Source organism: Thermobia domestica, chromosome 5 (assembly GCF_964235325.1).
Source record: "Thermobia domestica chromosome 5, izTheDome1.hap1.1, whole genome shotgun sequence".
NCBI lineage: Eukaryota > Metazoa > Arthropoda > Insecta > Zygentoma > Lepismatidae > Thermobia > Thermobia domestica.
Genome location: NC_137458.1, coordinates 278,463,870 through 278,483,941, shown reverse-complemented (window position 1 = coordinate 278,483,941; position 20,072 = coordinate 278,463,870). Strand labels below are relative to the sequence as shown.

Genomic DNA, 20,072 nt, shown 5'->3' with positions numbered 1-20,072 from the left:
TTTTACTTTCCGGAATCCGAAAAGTAAAATCGGAAAATTCCGGAATTCGGAAAAATACCGGATTTCGGAAAAATTCCGGAATTCGGAAAAATTCCGGATTTCGGAAAAATTCCGGAATTCAGAAAAATTCCGGATTTCGGAAAAATTCCGGAATTCGGAAAAATTCCGGATTTCGGAAAAATTCCGGAATTCAGAGAAATTCCGGATTTCGGAAAAATTCCGGAATTCGGAAAAATTCCGGATTTCGGAAAAAATTCCGGAAATCAGAAAAATTCCGGATTTTAGAAAAAATCCGGAATTCGGAAAAATTCCGGAATTCGGAAAAAATCCGGATTTCGGAAAAATTCCGGAATTCGGAAAAATTATTTTTTCTTTTTGTAATCCTAAGAATTTTGTTCAAATGCAAACGAACAAATTTCCTTTTTGTAATCCTAAGAATGTACGATGCAAGTTAAGCTGAAACTTACATCCTAAAGTATACACTACTCAATCTTCCCATGGTTAATGAGATGTAGTCCAAAAGTACGATGCACTCCTAATATTTAATTTTTGTTTTACTGTGATATTGTCCAGAGGTAATACATATATCACACTGAGATAAACAACTTGACAGAATGAAGATATCATACGTAGTTTTCCAGAAAATCGTGAGAAACGAATTTTTATGAAGTTAAAATATGCGTCGCTTGTTGCCAGTGTGATGCAATTGATAACTTTTATGCTGGAATAGTCTTATTATTATTATTATTATTATTATTATTATTATTAATCGTTTGTGTACTGTAAAAGAAAAATATGAACCGTTAAGTAGTAGATTTTATCTGTTGTTTTTTGATATCTTCTAACAGTAATAACAAACTGCTTGTAAATACGCAATGATTATCAAGGACAATGGCATATTAATGTAAGGACTACTCTGCAGACTAGCAATAAACAATAAACAATAACAGATAAACAATAGTTCCAAAAAAAAGTAACTAACTTGGGCACGTCAGAATGTTCGCGAGAATATAGGGACCCATTGAGACTATACGTGGTGTAATTATTACTCAAAGGGCCGTACAATGGAGGCATTAACGTTAATGTTAATTGTACTAATGAGCACTTACTTGCTCTAACGGTTAACCTCATTTTTGAGATGATTCTTAGAAGTGGGCGTGTTGGCATGCAGTTAGAAGACATATCCATTATTTAAAAAGCACACGTTATCTGTGGAGTGCTAACGATTTGCGTCACTATCGAACACTAACATAGCACTAGCGACGTTTAAAGTCGAAATTGGAGTCTGACATAAGTGGCTTGTCAACTTCACGGACATTATATTTCCCTTGAATGCGAGAATTTTGCGCCCAGGAAATTTGCGCCCTACCACAAAAATAGGAAAAAATGCGCTCGCAATATATTTGCACTGGGATGTTTGCGCCCTACCGCAAAAAGAGGGGAAAATGCGCCGGCTATATATTTGCACTGGGATGTTAGCGCCCTACAATTCAACTTATTTTTGTACTGTGTAAAGTAACTTCCACTCACACTTGAACTAGGCTTGCCTCTCATCGTCTCAGTGAGTTACTCCATCTGTTATAATATTCCGAACAAATGAAAAAAAAAAAAAATACAATTTTAGTTCACTGAAGGGCAATCCATACAAATACAATTTTTCATTATACTACAAAATTTACAATAAAAGTATAAATGACTGATATATAATTATTTATTAATATAATCAAAGAGTATAATTTAATCTACAAAAGGCTGTTTGGCTCTACCCAGATATCTCTGTTCACAATCCTTGCGAGTTGTTTGGCTTTTTAGGACACAAAATATAGAAAAGAAAATGTAAAGTGAATGTAAAATCAGTTCAGTAATATACACTTTAAACACACAATTGCGTTCAGTCGTTCTTTCAGAAAAAATGTTCCGGGGGGCACACTTAGTATTCCGGAGGGGGTCACTGCTGGTACTATTCTATTTATTATTATATTATAGACGTATTATTTTGGTCTCCTCCGAGGGGGCACTTTGAGAGCTCTGGGGAGGCCAGTGTTCCCCCAAAATCATCTCTGGAAGAAGCAGTGATTGCGTTGATCCGTTGTGTTCTTTTGGCTTATATTGAAGTTTATTCTCCCCTTATATAGCCACAATGAAAATAAATCACAAATGGCATGGTTGTGGGGGGAGGATTGTTTATGCAGTAATGTCAGCCCTTCCGAGCAAATGCGTAAGTTCGAATAGGTTCTTTTATTTCGCAGGGCTCAAACTTCCCGGTGGAGGTACATTGCAGGCGCAATTTTCCTTGTTCTTGAGGTAGGGCGCAAATTTCCCAGACGCAAAATTCTCGACACCGTTCGAATGACCTCGGAAGACTATATCTTTTTCAATACTTTTTTATAATTTTTTACTCGAGATATCTTCATAGCTTCTTATTAAAATACTTACTAATATATCCTCATTTTATTGTCCTAACCAATCAATATGGGTATGTTGTCAGTAAAATATTTAGATTGATCGAGCCTCTGGTGTGTAACCACAGTATTTCATATCATCCCTCCATTAGAAATCTTGGCTAAACGAACCAATATATGTTGCCAATAAAATAATTTAGAATGATTGAGCCCCTGGTAAATAACCACAGTATTTCGTGACAGACCCCCCCTTCCTATTACCATATTCTAGCTACGTGCCTGACTCAGCTAATTCTCTACATTCTTTACCAAGCACACATTTTCTAAAGCGGAAAATGCTCTCTAAATACCTAAGCTCATTATTTTCAGCAGATGCACAAATTGGGTAACATTCCATCTACATGAATGTTATATATGTCGATTATTGGAAACCGTTTCTCGCTATCTATTACCATATTTACTATATAATGATTAACGTTAAAACCGGAAATGGTTGATTTGTACCGCTTCCGGTTTGAATATTACATTCATCAGGGAACTCGATTCTTAACTATTGACTCTGTACATCGTGGCCAAAATTGATGGTAATCCATCAGATAATACTTGAGACTGTTTGTTTCACTGACGGACAGAATGAATATATGGCTATAGAGTTTTGATAAACTAAATTCGTTAATGAGTGATGATGGAACAAATATAAGAAAGGGAACCAAGAGTAGGCCTACCACCGGAAAAATTTTCGAACACAAAATTAGCCATCGAAAACCCACATGTCCTGGGTTAGAATACCATAGATGAAAACTCTACCACTGAGTCATCAATCACCCGCTTATTAGTTTTATTAATTATTATATTAATATAAATTAATGAATGCCTGCTTATGTTAATTATTGAACAATTACATTGTATACTTCGTAAAGTCAAAAATTATAAATTTGTATTTACTGTACATACAGTGAGCGCAGAAAGTGTTCCTACACCTATGCTATTGAAACGAGAATGCTTGCGAAAAAGAAACAGAAAATTTAAGAAGTGTAATAACACACACAATATGAATAATGAAAACTAAGCTTTATGAATATACCAATAAAGAACAAAAAGACAAGTTTAATGGTCAGAAAGTAAATAAATTCCGTAGAAAGTGTATAGAGTAGACGCAAAAAGAGATCGTACACCTGACGTACGAATACGAAACAAAGATACCACAACTGGGGTTCACTAGTATTCACCTGATTATACACCTCTGTTTATAGCATGACGAATAACAGAATGAGTTTAGTTGTGAATAGGAGTGAAAAAACTGCACGGTGGGCTGTAAAACTGGGAAGCAACCGAACAGAAACAAATGAGGAAACAAGAAAAGTAATTATTAAATTGCATAAGAAGGGTAAATCTTTGAGAAAGATAGCAAACCTTGCAGACAGACCTCGTTCAACAGTACAAACAATAATTGCGATGTATAATGTTTCTATCACTGTGCGGAAAAAAAAAAAAAAAAAAAACTGGAAGACCAAGAGTGTTGAGTGAACAAGATAAACGTTACATTATTAGGGAAAGAAAAAAGGTTCCGAAAAGTAGTGCTGTCCAATTGGCAACGGATCTGGAAACACGCGGTGTTAAAGTATCAGCCAGTACAGTGCGGAATATTTGCAGGGTATCATGCTCGGATAGCCAGGAAAATGTTATGGGTGAACAAGACAAATCGTATAAAGAGACTAAAGTTTGAAAAAGAGTATAAAGATAAGGGATCAGGCTTCTTTCTGGAATAGGGTCATATTTTCGGACGAAAGTAAATTTAATCTTATCGAATCCAATGGGAGGCGTATGGTATGACGCAAGGTGAATACAGAGATGAATCCTCAAAATCTCGTCCCTAAAGTAAGACACGGAGGAGGGTCCGTGCTCGTCTGGGGTTGTATGAGTGCCTCAGGAGTGGGTCGTCTCCACTTTATCGATGGAGTGATGATCCACAAAGTGTATATTAACATATTAAAGGAAAATCTCCATACTAGTGCGCAGAAAACAATTTATTGTTCAGCAAGGCAACAACTCCAAACATACAGTGGAAAATACTCGATTGTGGCTACTCTATAATACCTTGAAACAGCTTCGCACACCTCCCCAATCCCCAGACATGAACCCCATAGAACATCTATGGTCTGTTCTGGTGACAAGAATCAGAAGGCACAGCTTCTCTACTAAAGAAGGCCTGAGAAAAGCTATTCAAGAAGAATGGGACATATTCAGTCCCGAAACTACTAACTAACTAACTAACTCTATGGCCTATGGAACCCGGAGGTTCAATGCCGCGTTCACAAAAGCTCTCCACTGACTTCTATAGTCCCGAAGCTACAGAACTACGAACTACTACAGGTGAAATCAATGCCACGAAGACTACAATCATTAACGCACAGGGTAATCCCACAAAATAATAAATAACGTAATATACTTTATAAGCATTAATTCAATCATAAGTGTACGGTGACTTTTTGCGTTTACAAAAAAGGAATTCTCTCTTTTCTTCTGAGCAAAACAGTGATTGTCTTTGTTTGGCCTTTCTCTTGTATATAGAAATAAAATGTATGAATGTGTAGTCTTAATTCTGGTTATATATATATTTTCCACCTCCCGTTCTCATGCTAGCTGTTTTCAATATAAAGTATGCATGGTGTACGAGCACTTTCTGCGCTCACTGTAGGTATGTTGACAATAAGCGAATGTTATTAGAATATTTATTGAGATTTCTTTTCCTTCACTGCCTTTCGCCTGATTAAAAAGTAGTTTGCAGTGCTTTGGAGCAGCTGCAGGTGGGAACGCGATAATGTTTGAGACATACCGGCGACTTTTTTGTGTGTGAAAATAAGACCTTCTCATAAAGCAGTAAATAACTGCAGTAGCAATTGTCTACGTAAGTGATAAAGACATATCCAACTACAAGAAACTAATACAGTATATATATTCATTATTGTGTTTCTCTTTTAACAGCTACTAGCTAGGGATGGCCAATTCCAGAATTTTTACTTTCCGGAATCCGGAAAGTAAAATCGGAAAAATTCCGGATCTCGGAAAAATTCCGATTTTTTCAAAATTCCGGATTTTTTCCGAATGTCGGAATTTTTCCGAAATCCGGATTTTTTCCGAATTCCGGATTTTTTCTGAATTCCGGAATTTTTCCGAAATCCGGAATTTTTCTGAATTCCGGAATTTTTCCGAAATCCGGATTTTTTCTGAATTCCGGAATTTTTCCGAAATCCGGAATTTTTCTGAATTCCGGAATTTTTCCGAATTCCGGATTTTTTCTGAATTCCGGATTTTTTCCGAATTCCGGAATTTTTCCGAAATCCGGAATTTTTCCGAATTCCGGAAAGTAAATTTTCCGATTCCGGAAAACAAAATTTCCGGAATCCGGATTCCGGAAAATTTTGGCCATCCCTAATATATGGGAAATTACTATGTCACTGTCACGACAACCAATCAACATATTACACGACCTACTTCATCTACACTCAATATACATTTCTTTATTTAATCTCCTGAGAAAATGAAACCTTATCCTTTTTTCTTACTTTGTTGCAATTGAAACATTTTTTCCCAAAGAAACTGCAACTTCTAAAGTCTTCATAAGTATAAACAGAATAAGACTATATAAGTATGAAGTATTAAAGAATGCATTAATATAATATAATATTAGTAAAAGCACGCGTAAACAAATTATTATAACATTTGGAAAATAGCTTGATCCCAAATGCTTGTGTGTGAGCTGTTTCGGTCTACTCTAGAATTTAACTACTACGACTACTAACAAAAACTTTACATGCTTCCTCAAATTTGTGGACGAATTCGTGGCTGTTGATAAATATTTCCCGCCGGGGGCACTTCAGACACTTTACTTTTAAATTCTGTTCACCATCATCCTCAGCTTTTAAGAAAAAGTATGTTTTCAAATATTCGAACAGTAAAATATTTTCGTTCTTCATCTTTATAAAAACAACAACAACCAAAGTAAACTAGAGTACTACTGCACTCGCAATTCACTCACTGAATGTATTGATTTGGATCTTCAGGTACTTGTAATTAGTACACGTGATTTCCCTGATGTTATACTCATCTTCCAGAAACCTAAGTGGCACTAAGATCTTATCTGTTTCTCTGTGCATCGGTGACTGTTGGTCACTGACAGTTCATGCTCCATTCTGAGAAATTTGCTTACAGGAAAGAAACATTTGTTTGCGAAAAAAATATAGCCTACATATATTATAGTTACTCATCCGAAATGTAACTTAAAAAAGTAACACAAACTAGGTATGTTACTTAAAAAGTAACGTGTTACTTCCGTTACGTTATTTTCCAAGACTGTTTTCTTTCCTTGGTTTGAAGCGATAAGAAATTATTTTTTATAGAAGTGACTTCCCTGCACACAAGCATACATGGATAGGACATACATAGTTTCACCACTCACAAAATGTGAACTTCTCTTCATTTCACATCTTAGCACCATTATCTGGTTAAAGCTATGGACTTCCCAGATTGGGATAATGAAGAAAAATTCTACTTTATGTGTTAATATTCTACACCAAAATATGTCATTTTAGGGATTTCGTAGCTATTTCCCCAATGAGTGGCACTGGGCCAAAAATTATGGTTTGAGAACCATGACCCCTACATTATTAGATACACTGAGTAAGTTATGAAACATTACATTTGCTCTGCTTCATGTTACATCTTAACGTTAATCATCGAAAGTACAGATAGTTATCAGAATAATGGGAAACCTGAAAAATGCAACTTACCAGTTTAATATTGCGTTGGACCACCTCTTTCAGAACAAATATGACGTAGAATGGAGTCGTAAAAAAATCGTGTATGGAATATTACGCCATTCTGCGTGCAGTGGATCACTCAGTTGCGTTAGAGAGTGTGGAGGTGAAGATCTACGTCGAATTCGTGTCTCCAAAACGGACCACATATGTTCAATTATGTTTAAGTCCGGGACTGGGTCACAGAAGGTGTTCAACTTTATCCAGATACTCCTAAAAGCATGCCGCAACACCTAAAGACGTATGAATAGGCGCATTATTATCCTGCAATACGGTGTCACTGCCTGGAAATACCATCTGAGCCATAGGATGCACATGTCGTAGAGAACTGTGATTGTCGAAATAGACTATGGGAGACACTCCTTGAGTTCCTCCGACACTTAAACTGTAGTCTCATGAAGTTCTGAAGGACAATCCGTTTTAATGTTTGACTGGATTTGTCATTGAGGGTTTTCTTCCGACTACTGTTCTTCGCCGAGGTGGTTTTCTAGTGAGTTTTGTGGGCTACCTTCACCTTGGACACTGGCTCCCGCGACAAACTCAACATACTTCCCACTTTCGTCACGCTCACACCACATAACCGACAACCCTTCTTCCCTTCTTTGGAAATCGGACATCACCCATTTTACACTACCACCGTCTGGTCAGTTCACGACACACTACTGCTCTACTGCTTCTCACGTATTACGGACCTGGTGCTGCTGTCGCCGCCTGACCGTTGCCAATGTTTCCATTATTCTTATAACAATCTGTATTTCTATGGAGACAGTACATGACGAAAATTTTGTTAGAGTTGTGAAAGCATTGCAGTGAGAAAAAAATACATTGTAAAGATGCCACAAAGTTTTACAGACACGTCTTCATTATTTAATTTTTAATTAATTACAAGTTTGAGCAGTAAGTCTTACAATATTCTGGTACACAACATACCTGTATTTATAACAGTATAACGAAAGTAGATTAACATTCAAAGTACAGCCTCTCGTGTCGGACTGTTTGCAGCCAACTTCATGCCAGTTTCTCGATTCTACGTCGACATCATGTCTTGTTCTCACAAGCATCGTGATTTTAGGAAGTGCGCCATAAACTGAAACAGGTACTAACCTGAAGGGGCAGGGGCAGGATTATAATGTCGGGTGTGGCATCAGTTCGATGCCCTCAAGTTCCTAAAAAAATTTTGTTGCGTCTTTGAAGTCGAATGTGGTTTTGCGTTAATATGATGCAGTGTTTTCGTTTCTCCAATGCAGGCTATTTTTGCATAGTGCAGTTACCATCCGCTCTAACTGTTCGGAATAAAGGTTGGCATTAATAGTACGAATGTTATGAATGAACTCGAAGTGAATTACCCCTCATAGTTCCACAACATGTAAAGCATGGCTTTATGCTCGATACAGTCCTGTATGACAACTAATTAGTTCTGGAAGCTAGTCACTGGCCAACCACTGTTTTTGCATATCTAGATTTTAAAAACATAAAATTTTCGTCGCATATGACAAACCGTTTCAGGAACGCACATCACACGGATTTTGCAGCACTTGGCAAACATCCACTTTTCTCTGGGCATAAGCTGATCTCAATTTATGTGGCACAATTTGGCATGTCCTGAGAGTTTTCCCGAGTTCGTGAAGGTGACGCACTACAGTGGACTGGGACATGTGGAGTTGGTTTCGTAATCATAGTGTACTGATGGGGAATTTTACTTAATGGTTTGTCGAATGATCTCAGATTCTCTTCCGCTGGGGCGGGCAGAACTTGGCTGATCTTTTGATATTTTTACAACCTGCACGAAATTTCTGGAACTAAGGAATTAATATGCTGTGGTTCACGACACCTTCTCCTTTCGTATGACAAATATTTTGGGTTATCACCGACTTCGAACTCATACAGTAACAGAACAGTTCATGTATCGGATGTTGTTGAGCACTCATTCTCGCTGCTACTACAAACTCATTAAAAATTCTGAGACAATGGCGATCTCTATATTAAATAGTCGGCTTGCCTCATTAACTCTTGGGCCAGTTTGGTCTTATACTTGCGATCGATCACAGTGTATACATGCATCCGCTGCTTCGGTTGCGGAAATATTGCAAAACTTATGACTCATCCACGTACTTTATATTAAATGTGCGACTTTACTCTAATTTCAAGGGCTTCATTAAACTTTAAAGTAATGACATATTGTTTGCATTCTTGTTGCAACTTGTTTGCATTATACACGAAATTAAAAAAAAAAAATGCTATGGGAGGAAGAGTTATGGAATACTTCATTTAGCAGGTATTTCATATTCTTGTAGAACTGCAAGATCAAAATGAAGAGAAAATATATCATTACACAGTAGTCCCAATCACCTAACAAAGTGAAGTGAACGACGCGGAAATACATTTTTAAAGCTTTTGGTGAAATGTGGGCACAGTATGTGGATTTTAGTTTAGTGTCTCTTTCAGCAGTACGGCTATACGAGATGTAGACCTACGGCTTAGCGTAGTATCCGAACCACATGTGTTCCCACCGGGAATCGAAGGAGCGTGCGCTGAAATACACATTTAATTATTTCAACTGAGAAATCCATATACCAAATTTCATGTCTTTTGAGACATGGACATTCTGTTATAAAATTGCTATTGTAATTTCTTCCCTTCCCCCTCCCCTCTACGTCAAATTTCCCGTAGTGGTATCTTAACGTCACTATTCGTATGCATATGCATTGTCCAGATTTTAAGTTTCTAGCTGAAAAAGTTTGGCCAAGGTGTTGATCAGTCACTCAGGACTAGTGTTATTTATGAAACGAGACGAGACAATTTTGATGAACTACGACACAGAAACAGGAATAATTTTCGAGAAGACAGAACTTTCTCGGGCAGCTTTTCGAGACGAGACAGACCCAAACCTGATTTAGATTTCTGAGCTTTCGGTATCTACGCCCATTTAGTCCATCACGTGTGAGAGATGACGTCCCTAGGCGAGCACACTATCCAAGGAAAGGGAAGGAAGAAAGGATTGGGGATGGAAGGAAGCGGCCTGGGACTTTTGTCAGGTACACTCAGACATTTGCCTGGTGTGAATGAGGAAAAGCCAGGAAAACCTCATTCAGGATGGCTGGCCTGGAAAAGCTTTTTACACTTTTTCGAACGAGTGCTCCCACCGGGAATCGAACCCGGGACCGCTCGCACAGAAGGCGAGAGCGTTAACGACTACGCTACACGGAGCAACAGACCTAAACGTAGGTAACACTAGTCAAGACATTTTTTTATACAGACAGGTCATTAAATTCCTCGTTAAGTCTTATACAAAATAGTAATCATTTCACATGAAAATCAGGTTATTTGTAAAAAACAAAATGATATTCCATAACCTTCTCATTTCTTCTAATTGTTCAAGTGCAAAATGGCTTCACAGATGTACTTGAAACTTCATTTGTTAATTAATTAATTAATTAATATTACGGTATATTATAATATTGCATTATTCTCCACCAAACGCCTTAATTCCTCTGCACATTTGTTGTATCGAATGTGTTCTGCAACTTGTATCTACCTCGAGCATTATAAAAGTGGAAACACCTTCTAGATATTGATTACCATTATTAGACGCATTTATCATTGCCAACCAGCTCAACAGAGCGAAGAATAACAACTACTACTTACCTTCCGCAAGTTGCGATTCCGTATGGACGGAAGCTTGGACAACTTTTATTTTACCCGTCGGTATGAATTCCCACTCACAAGCACCCATTGATATTCTGTATATGTCTTGTTACAATGCCAAACAAAACTGTCATCCTACAAATTCGCGCATTCAACGAAACTCGTGTTTTAATTGTTTATTTTGTTCAGAACATAGTCATTTGCTGGATCGCATAAAACACTAAATTCCTTTTGTGTGGCTAAAAATTACAACGACGCATAAAGCCATACAATACTTTATGATCAATTGCTGCCTTTAGATCTATTCTTTATGCAGAAATAATTAGAGACTAAAAGTAATAACAGTTCAACAATTTTAATGATCAACTTGTAATATACAGCATAAACGAACACCACGAATGACACACATCAAGGAGTGCTTCTTTGTTGAGTTCATTTCAAAAAGAAGTACAAACTAGGTCAGAACATTAAAGATAAATAGGTTGTAGAAAACTTTCACATATAGCCTATATTTAAGAACCTCCGGAAGGTGTTGTAATAAAAGTTTACAAACACAGACATTTGTTTGTGTATGTATAAAAATTTTAAGCAATTCAGATGTGCAATAATACCAAGATTGTGTAATAATATTAAGAAAGAACAGACGTCAGCTGTAGCATAACTTTTTCTTCAATGTAGAAATTCGTAGGCGACTTTCAAATCGTTTGAAGAACTTCGGCATTCATCAGGTACACTACAGCTATAGGTCGAAATATATATTTAAAATCTATGAATTATGTATTACAGTTTCATTTATAAAGCATTCTCAATAAGATCTCTGCTACGATAACTTTAGATTGACACATAGGAAACTAAAATTACGCTATAAACATCTGTCTCATAAAAAAAAAAAAAAAAAAAGTTTAAGATCAAATTAATTCGATCAGAACCTTGTTATTTTCGAATTAGCGTCGCTTTAAAACTTACGGCTGTATACGATGTGGACTTACATCTTATATAAAAACTACCTAAGTTCGCATTGCGTGTCGAACAAGGATCTCCCAAATCTTGCCTTCCGACAGTCCTTGAATAGAAGACTTAAAACATTAGTAGGTGGCACATTAGTCTTCAGAAACTCAACACAAAAGGACCACCACTATTATATGTAGGTTCTGGTTACGTCTAATAGCCAAAAGAAAGCCTTCACATACATCATTCCTTTTACTGGGTTCGACCTCCAGAGGACACACACACATTCATAGAGGATAAATGACCACTGGACGTGCCACATATTTTGAACATATGAACATATATGTTAAGCAATTAGAAGACTACTTACGAGGGTCATTTGATAAGTCTTTAGCCCACTTCGAAAGGAATTCAGTGAGATTAAAAAAAAATCATCATCGTGAAGCGCAATACTTCTGAGGAAGTTTCACGTACTTTGAGCCCGATCACTAGCCCCGTTAGTGGGGCGTCACAAAACGTCAGTCTAGATGGCATTTGACATCGTGCATGAAAGTGGAACATTGTGAACGCGCTGTGATCCTGTAACAGACCATTTTGTACATGGTCGTTACAGTTTTATTTTGTTTATCATGTAAATTCAGTTTGTCAACTCTTGCATTAACTGCTTATCTGAAACTTTGAAATAGTTTGTTTATTTCTTATTTAATTGATTTTATCATTTTGTCAAAGATTATTTATATCTCAATGTTCAATTTATTAGTAAATATGCAGACTCGGAATAATGAACTTCGTAATAAAATTTTTTTTTTATTTAAATATCCTTCAAAATTATGTAGCATAATAATTGTGCAGTTTTCAATATAATCTATTATAAATTGTAATCTAAGATTGTTTTCTGGTATGAAATTTAAAACTTATTTATAAATCTGTAAGAAAGAAGAAAAAAGTTGTAGTTACTAAAATTTACTGACATGAGTTTTTAAAATGTCATGAAGTTAATAACACAAAGTTGTAGTTACTACGAAACGTGCACTTTTTTTTTCTGAATTATACGGGGTGTTTCAAAACAACACCGACAACGTTTGGGAGATTATTTCTGACACCAAGATAAGACAAAAAGTATAGACCAACCTGGGTGAACAAATGCTTCCTTTCGGAGTTATAGGCTGCCGAAAACATGTAAAAATGAAGTTTAAAGGTCCATAGCTGCAATACTATGGGACCTTCCATAGTCGGGTCAAGACTTCATTTAAGAACTAGTATGTGCTCTGTCCAATTATCCATGTTTCAGAATCCTGCGGTACTTCTGCAAGTTTTTTTTTTTTTTTTTTTTTTTTTTTTTTTTACAGAGGTAGTTGGTGTATACTTTAAATTATATGCCCTTAGTCAAACTGCCTCTATAAAAATCGTTGGGTAAGTACCGCAGGATTCTGAAACATGTATTTTTGGATAAGGCACATATTAGTTCCTAAGTGAAGTCTTGACCCGACTACGGTAGATCCCATAGTTTTGGAGCTATGGACCTTTAAAGTTCATTTTTTCATGTGTCTGGCAGCCTATAACTCCGAAAGGAAGCATTTGTGCACCCAGGTTGGTCTATATTTTTTGTCTTATCTTGGTGTCAGGAGTCACCTCCCAAACGTTGTCGGTGTTGTTTTGAAACACCCTGTTTAATATAAATACAGAGATTATACTAGTTATTTGTATCCCATATTTAATGTTCTATATAAACATATAAGTTAAACCACGTATCTTTGTTTTTAATTTCAATACTGAATGGTAGATATGCTTGTTCTTAAAGCTAATACGGATACGAATACCATGTTCGAGTAGATAGTTGAAATCCCTGACCAAATCTAACAACTGATAATATCCCATTCCTCTTTCATGTTGTAGATGGAATTTAATTACCTATTCGTCAGGTGTATGAAAGAATGTCATGGTGAATGTATAAAATGGAGGCAATGCTGCAATATGTTGATTGATTGATTTTGAGTTTTACGTCCCGTTCAGCAGCGAGGCTATATGAGACGTGGACCTACTGATTAACGTGCAATCCGAACCACATGAGCCCCCCGCCGGGAAACGAATCCGGGTCTCCCGCGCCGAAGACGCGTACGCTAACCGCTTAGCCACGAAGGAGCTCTGCAATATGTTGATGGTGGTGCTGAAGAGCCCGCGTATGTTTAGTTACAGCGTATTCACGTCTGTGGCCCGTAGTTAAGAAGCTGATCGAAATAGGTAGCATATAATACGGTATCTCCTATTTAGCATCCTTATATTGAATTATCTTCTCCATTTTGTGCTGATCATCTCATGGCTGACATTCCAACTAGACGTATGGGTTTTACACATTACAAAGTTCACAGTACTTCTATAGAACAACGGACCACGACCAGGAAATTTGGCAGCGTATTTAGTGATAGTCAGGCCAAAACAAATATATTAATTTATTTGAAACCGTCTCATGTTGGCTTGGTGACGTCCAAAGGTGTGACCCAGCAAAGTGAAGGGGCGGCTACAATCCTCTACTTGTTTCTCAAGGACATGTCGACAAAGGAAATTTATATGGACAAGCTGCCAGCATTCTAATGGGGCAGGACATCTCGTGTGATGAAGCTCGTGCTCTCCCCCCACTCCGCAAACAGTGACAACAGATGAGTTTGTGATAATTGTGCATGATATCGTCCTGAATGATTGCCATGTGACTATCAAAGTCATATTCGAGCGTGTAGAAACATTAGCAACGCGTATTCATTCCATTATCTATGCCGTTCTGCAAATAACCAAGTTATACGCGCGGGGGTTGCACGAAATCTCACTATCAGAAGCAACACCGAGTTCAGCTTTCAGAAGTTCATTTGAATCGTATTCGTGCTGACGGAAACTTTTGTGAATCGTCTGATCACCTACGACGAGGCTTGAGTTAATCATTTCGAATCGAAAAACGAAGGAACAACTGACGCAATAGAAACATGGCACTCGTCACCCAAGAAATTTCATGTGTAGCCCTCAACAGGGAAGGTGATGGCATCCATTTTCTGGGATGCACAGGGGATGCTGTTGTGTGACTTCATTTAAAAAGGCCACATAATCAATGCGGGGTATTGCTGCAATCCCCTACGGAAGTTGCACTTTGCAATTGCCGAAAAGAGACCTAGCAAAATGGAAAATGGTATCACCTTCCACCTAGACAATACGCTATGGTAACTTCGAACTGTTACGGTACCCACTCTATTCACAGGACTGAGTACCCTATGGTTACCACTTGTTTCCCGCACTGAAAAAAAGAAAACATATCAAGGGGCATTTCCGTAATGTTATGCCGTCATGGAGATTGTGCGTGCGTAGTGTGAGGACTAATAGATCTTTTTTCGTCGGACATTGTTGGCAACACTGGAGAAACGCTGGGAGAAGTTACTGACACTACTAGCGGACTATGGAGAGAAATCATAAAATGACATACACCTTGAACATTCCTTCCTATATAGACTCAAGACTTATCAAACGTCCCTCGTAAATTAACACGTCGTGAGCTGTAGCTACTCTATCTATAAAGATAGGAATATAACAGATGGGAGCCAATGCGTTGATCACACAAACACTTAATAAGCCATCTGGCAATACACAATCCGTTGTGGGTGCAATAGATGAACTACCGGTACTGCTTATTCTCTAAATTCCATGTTTCACGTTAACGGAGAGACAAAGATCAATATCATAATAGTGGCCCATAAACTGATTTATTTTAACGTTCTTTTAGAAAAAATGTTACTGATTATTACTTAAGAAATCTGTTTACCATAAAATTATGGAGATACAAATGGAAATATACCCGATCACGACAAAATCTACATTTGGGCTACTAGTCTTCCCAAGGAAAAAGTAGTTTTATTTACTACTAAAATAAATATACAGGGTGTTCATTTATTATGTAGCCAAAATCCACTGGTGAAATCCTCACACCTAAACAATAAAAAAAATTCATATGAACATAGGGCGAAGAACTCTTTGTTTCAAAGTTATGAGATGCCGAAATCGAGAAAATTGTAACTTCCAGGCTGCCTAGCTCGAAAACTATGATATATATCAACGGCGGTTAAAGAAATATTACAGAAACTAATACACTGTCTGTCTAAATAACCATGTTTCAGAGTTGGGACGTATTGGCGCAACGGATTTTATAGGGGGAGCTGCGGTATAGGTCTCGCTCTTTCACCTCTCTCTCTAAAGTCATGTGCGCCGGTGCAATCCAACTCTGAATCATATGTATTTAGATAGAGAGTGTACTATTTTCTCTAATATTTCTTTAACTTCCTTTGATATCTATCATACTTTTTGAGCTAGCCAGCCTCGAAGTTACAATTTTCTCGATTTCGGCATCTCTTAATTTTGAAACAACGCGTTTATCGCCCTATGTTTATATGGACTTTTTTTTTTTTTTTTTTAGGTGTGAGGATTTCACCAGTGGATTTTGGCTACATAATAAATGAACACCCTATATATGAGGTACGGCAGAGTGAAGTAACGTTTTGCCCTATAATATTGGCTGTATTACGAGGAATAATTATTCATCGTAAAATATCAAATAAAAATTTCTTCTTAAGTTGTTGATTAGGATCAGGAAATAGATATCTAGGTTTTCAGTATCAATGGCCTTGTTAGCCCGTCATGTATGGGGGATGTCCCTACGCGAGCTTTTTAGGTTTAGATTCTATGGATAATTGTATATTACACAATGCGAAGTTCTCCCTTAAATTCGCTCAACGAGAAATTTGATTGCCTAATACATAATTATTAGGGATGCGCACGAGGTGAATCGAGACAGAATTTTCCTGACAAAATTCGAGTCGAGACACAGCTCTTCCAATAGAGAAGAATACATTTTTCGAGTCGAAACATAATTTTTACAGCACATTTTCGAGACGAGACAGCCTCAAACCTTGTCCCGTGCGCATCCCTAATAATTATCCACATAATTCTAGCTTAAATTTTATCAACATTACTTTCCTTTTACCCTCGTAAATCGAAATTACGGTAGAATCATTTTCCATTCAACGGTAAGTAATAAGGATATTCTCAAAAGTTCGGGGAATTGTCTTGTCACTACATAATATAGAGCTGACAACTAATATTTCTGTGTACAGCCCGCAGCAAAAAAAAAAGCAACATGAGCATGTAAGTTTATTGTAAAACTACGCCTAACAGCGCAGGGAATCAACATAATCACGCCAGAAGAAACCTCAGCGTCTTCCCCTGCACACTTATTTTGGAGCAAAAGACTTTGTCATTTCACACAAGTTGCAAGTTTTTTTTTTTTTTTTTTTTTTTGCTGCGGACTGTACAAATAAGTTATACCCTCTTTGTCCAATGATATTGGTTTAAGCCTTCCACTATGATTGGGTATCCTATTGCTTGGTTATTTATCATCAAAATGTCCGTTCTTACAATGCTTTAATCTCTCTGCGAGTATAGATATGTCTCTAAAGTATTAATTTCGAGAACATGGAAACAGGTTTATTACTGACAATCCTCAGAGCCATAAATTTCTTTCTGTGGAAAAACATTTTTAAAACAATCTGAAATTATTCAATTATTACAAAAAGTATTTGGTAAGCTTGCTGTGAAAACTCGAAGCGAAATCGAGGAACAAATATTCACGTAGTGCGATTATATGCCTTGGTACATGCCAGGTTCATGATATTTCGCGCACTCATTTGGGAGTTATATGGTTACAGATCGCTGAGTTCGTCATTCGTTGAGCCCGGAGGGGTAATTGCACAGGTCCGGTGTTTGCCACCAATTTCAATAGCAGTTTGCTTGTTACAGAGATTTACTCTGGCAAAACTTATTAACCATGGATCCCCTACTTCGGTCCGGTAACTAAAATTTAGTTAAAATCTAGTGCAGAACAGACCAAGGGCCTTCACTTAAAGCACATTGTCCCTTCTGTTGCTGACGCAATCCTTACAAATTTTGAAATTGTGACAGAATAATCTTGGTAGACCACAATTTATGTAGAACATTTTTCTGAACTTTTCTTTCCGCTTCAGTGCGACGAATACTAAACAAAAACCACCCTGGAAAACTAAATAACTGACCATTACTGCAATATGATAATGCAAAACAACATATTGCTCTCACGAAGAAAGTTCTAGAACTTAACCGGGACCAGGGTTTTTATAATGTTGCCACAAAGTCACGTGCCTTCCCAATTAATACGAGGAATTTGTTTTTAAATAGCAATTTTAATATTGGGTCTGCAAACCTGATTGGTATCCATAATAATTTGGTAAGATAGAGTAAGTCGCGATGATTAATGTAACATTCTGTATACCTTTTCTGGCTCGGCTCCATTTAGCATTCGCCTACCTCATAAAATAGTCCTTTAAACGCCATGCCATTTTCTGATGGACAAGATCATGTCTATGAGATTCATTCGCTCCTTGTGAAATACTCATTTTAGTAATTCTTTCATAGTCATTTATTTTCATTAACCATCCGCCTTCTTTAGTCTACAAGGTAAAAACGTAGAAAATCAAACTAAAGATAACATTAAAAATGATGTGGACTTATATGCACGTTTTCGCACTTTTTGTTTGTTTGGAGGTAAAAGTCCCCTCAGCACGGAAGCTCTATGCAACATGCATGTATAAAAATGAAATGAAATTTTTGAGTTTTACGTCCCACGCCGGCTAGGCTAAAGGAGACGGTGATTATGAGAAATGAATGAAATGAAGAAAGTGGGAGGAAACGGGAGAACCACGAGAAAACCCACGCAAACGGTGTTTGTCCACCACAAAGTTCACTTGGCGGGAGCAGGGTTTGAACCCGAGACTCCATGCATCAGAAGTGAATACTCTACCATTGAGCCACCGCGGCCCAACATACATGTATAGTTTAACAAAGAATCCAAACCATGAGCTCCTACTATCAATTGAACTGGGTATTCTACACATTTAATTGTTTATACACACGGGAATTTATTCACTACTTACCGCTCTAAACACAAAGCTGTGAAGGTATGACCAGGGAGTTAAAAAAAAAAAAAAAAAAGCGTCAGGTTGCAACGGAGACTGGTTTGACGTTTCTTTTCTAATTTTTATCTGCCAGTAATTCCAATCTTTATGTTCTTTGATGGATTAAAAACAAATTATAATAAATTCATCATGAAGTTCGAAGTTTTCAATTTATCTTGAATCTCAAATAAATATAATACCGTTGAATTCCGAATATTGTCTATCATATTGCTTTATTGCTTCCTTCTATACTGTTTCTGACAGTGTTTTTTCTTTATTTTTTTTAAAATTTAAATTTTAAAGTTAGCAAAATTTTGTTGCAATACCAAATTACCGTAACTACAAAACGTGCGGCATCAAATCCTCAAACGCAGAATTTGAAACAAATTTTGAGTAACGGAATTATTTTACAATGCCGATGGGAAAGACACATGTTCAAGTATTGAGTCAAACTAATGTGAAGTGAGGAATGGGTGATATTTCAGAATCGAACCATATTACTGCTCCAATTGCAGTATCGATATTTCAGAATCGAACCATATTACTGCTCCAATTGCAATTTTTATAGCAATAACTATAATTTAAGGTTAAAACATGTTGTAGGCCTATTTATCAAATTGGATTTGCATTATTGGGGTATTTGGCTTTCAGAACTGGCGCCTAGGTTAGAAGAAAAGTTTTTGAGCTCTGAATATGAAGTGTATTGAATGCAGATGGTCACTTATCAAAATAATGGTGAGAGTCACGGTGGCTCAGTGGTAGAGTGCCTTATGGGGGTCCCTGGTTCGATCTCCGGTCAAGTACATTTATGGCGGGTATCATGTTCGTGGATTTTCTTGAGGTACTCTCATTTCCTCCCACTTTCTCATTCCATCAATTTTTCCACCATCATTCACTTGCCTTAATCATCGTCTCCCTTGGCCTAAAGGGTGGAACGTTAAACTTAAAGATTTGATTTCATTTTCATTTCAAAATAATTGTAAGTTCTCATATCACGTTCACAAAAGTGAATCAGTTAAACAATTTTTGCTGGAGTCTTTCAATGCTTCAAAAATATAACTTCAGCTTAAGGTTCTGTCATTAGGTTATTAAAGGAGACAGATTATAACAGAAAACAAATTATATTAAAGAAGACAGATTATATAAAGGTATAAAACAGCTGTCGTAAGCGAAAGAAAAGTTTTAAAATTTCCATGTTGTCCACCTATCTATGGTTGAGGTGAACAAGAAGAGGATTATAT

General features: G+C 37.0%; 1 protein-coding gene and 1 non-coding gene across 3 annotated transcripts in view; both read right to left on the bottom strand.

The window, feature by feature from the left end:
* Nucleotides 1–20,072, bottom strand: part of LOC145686650 (X-linked retinitis pigmentosa GTPase regulator-like) — a 328,222-nt gene that overhangs the window by 292,540 nt on the left and 15,610 nt on the right. The window lies entirely within an intron of this gene.
* On the bottom strand, nucleotides 10,354–10,427 carry TRNAR-UCU (transfer RNA arginine (anticodon UCU)). Its single transcript has one exon. It is a non-coding gene; the product is annotated as a tRNA-Arg (tRNA).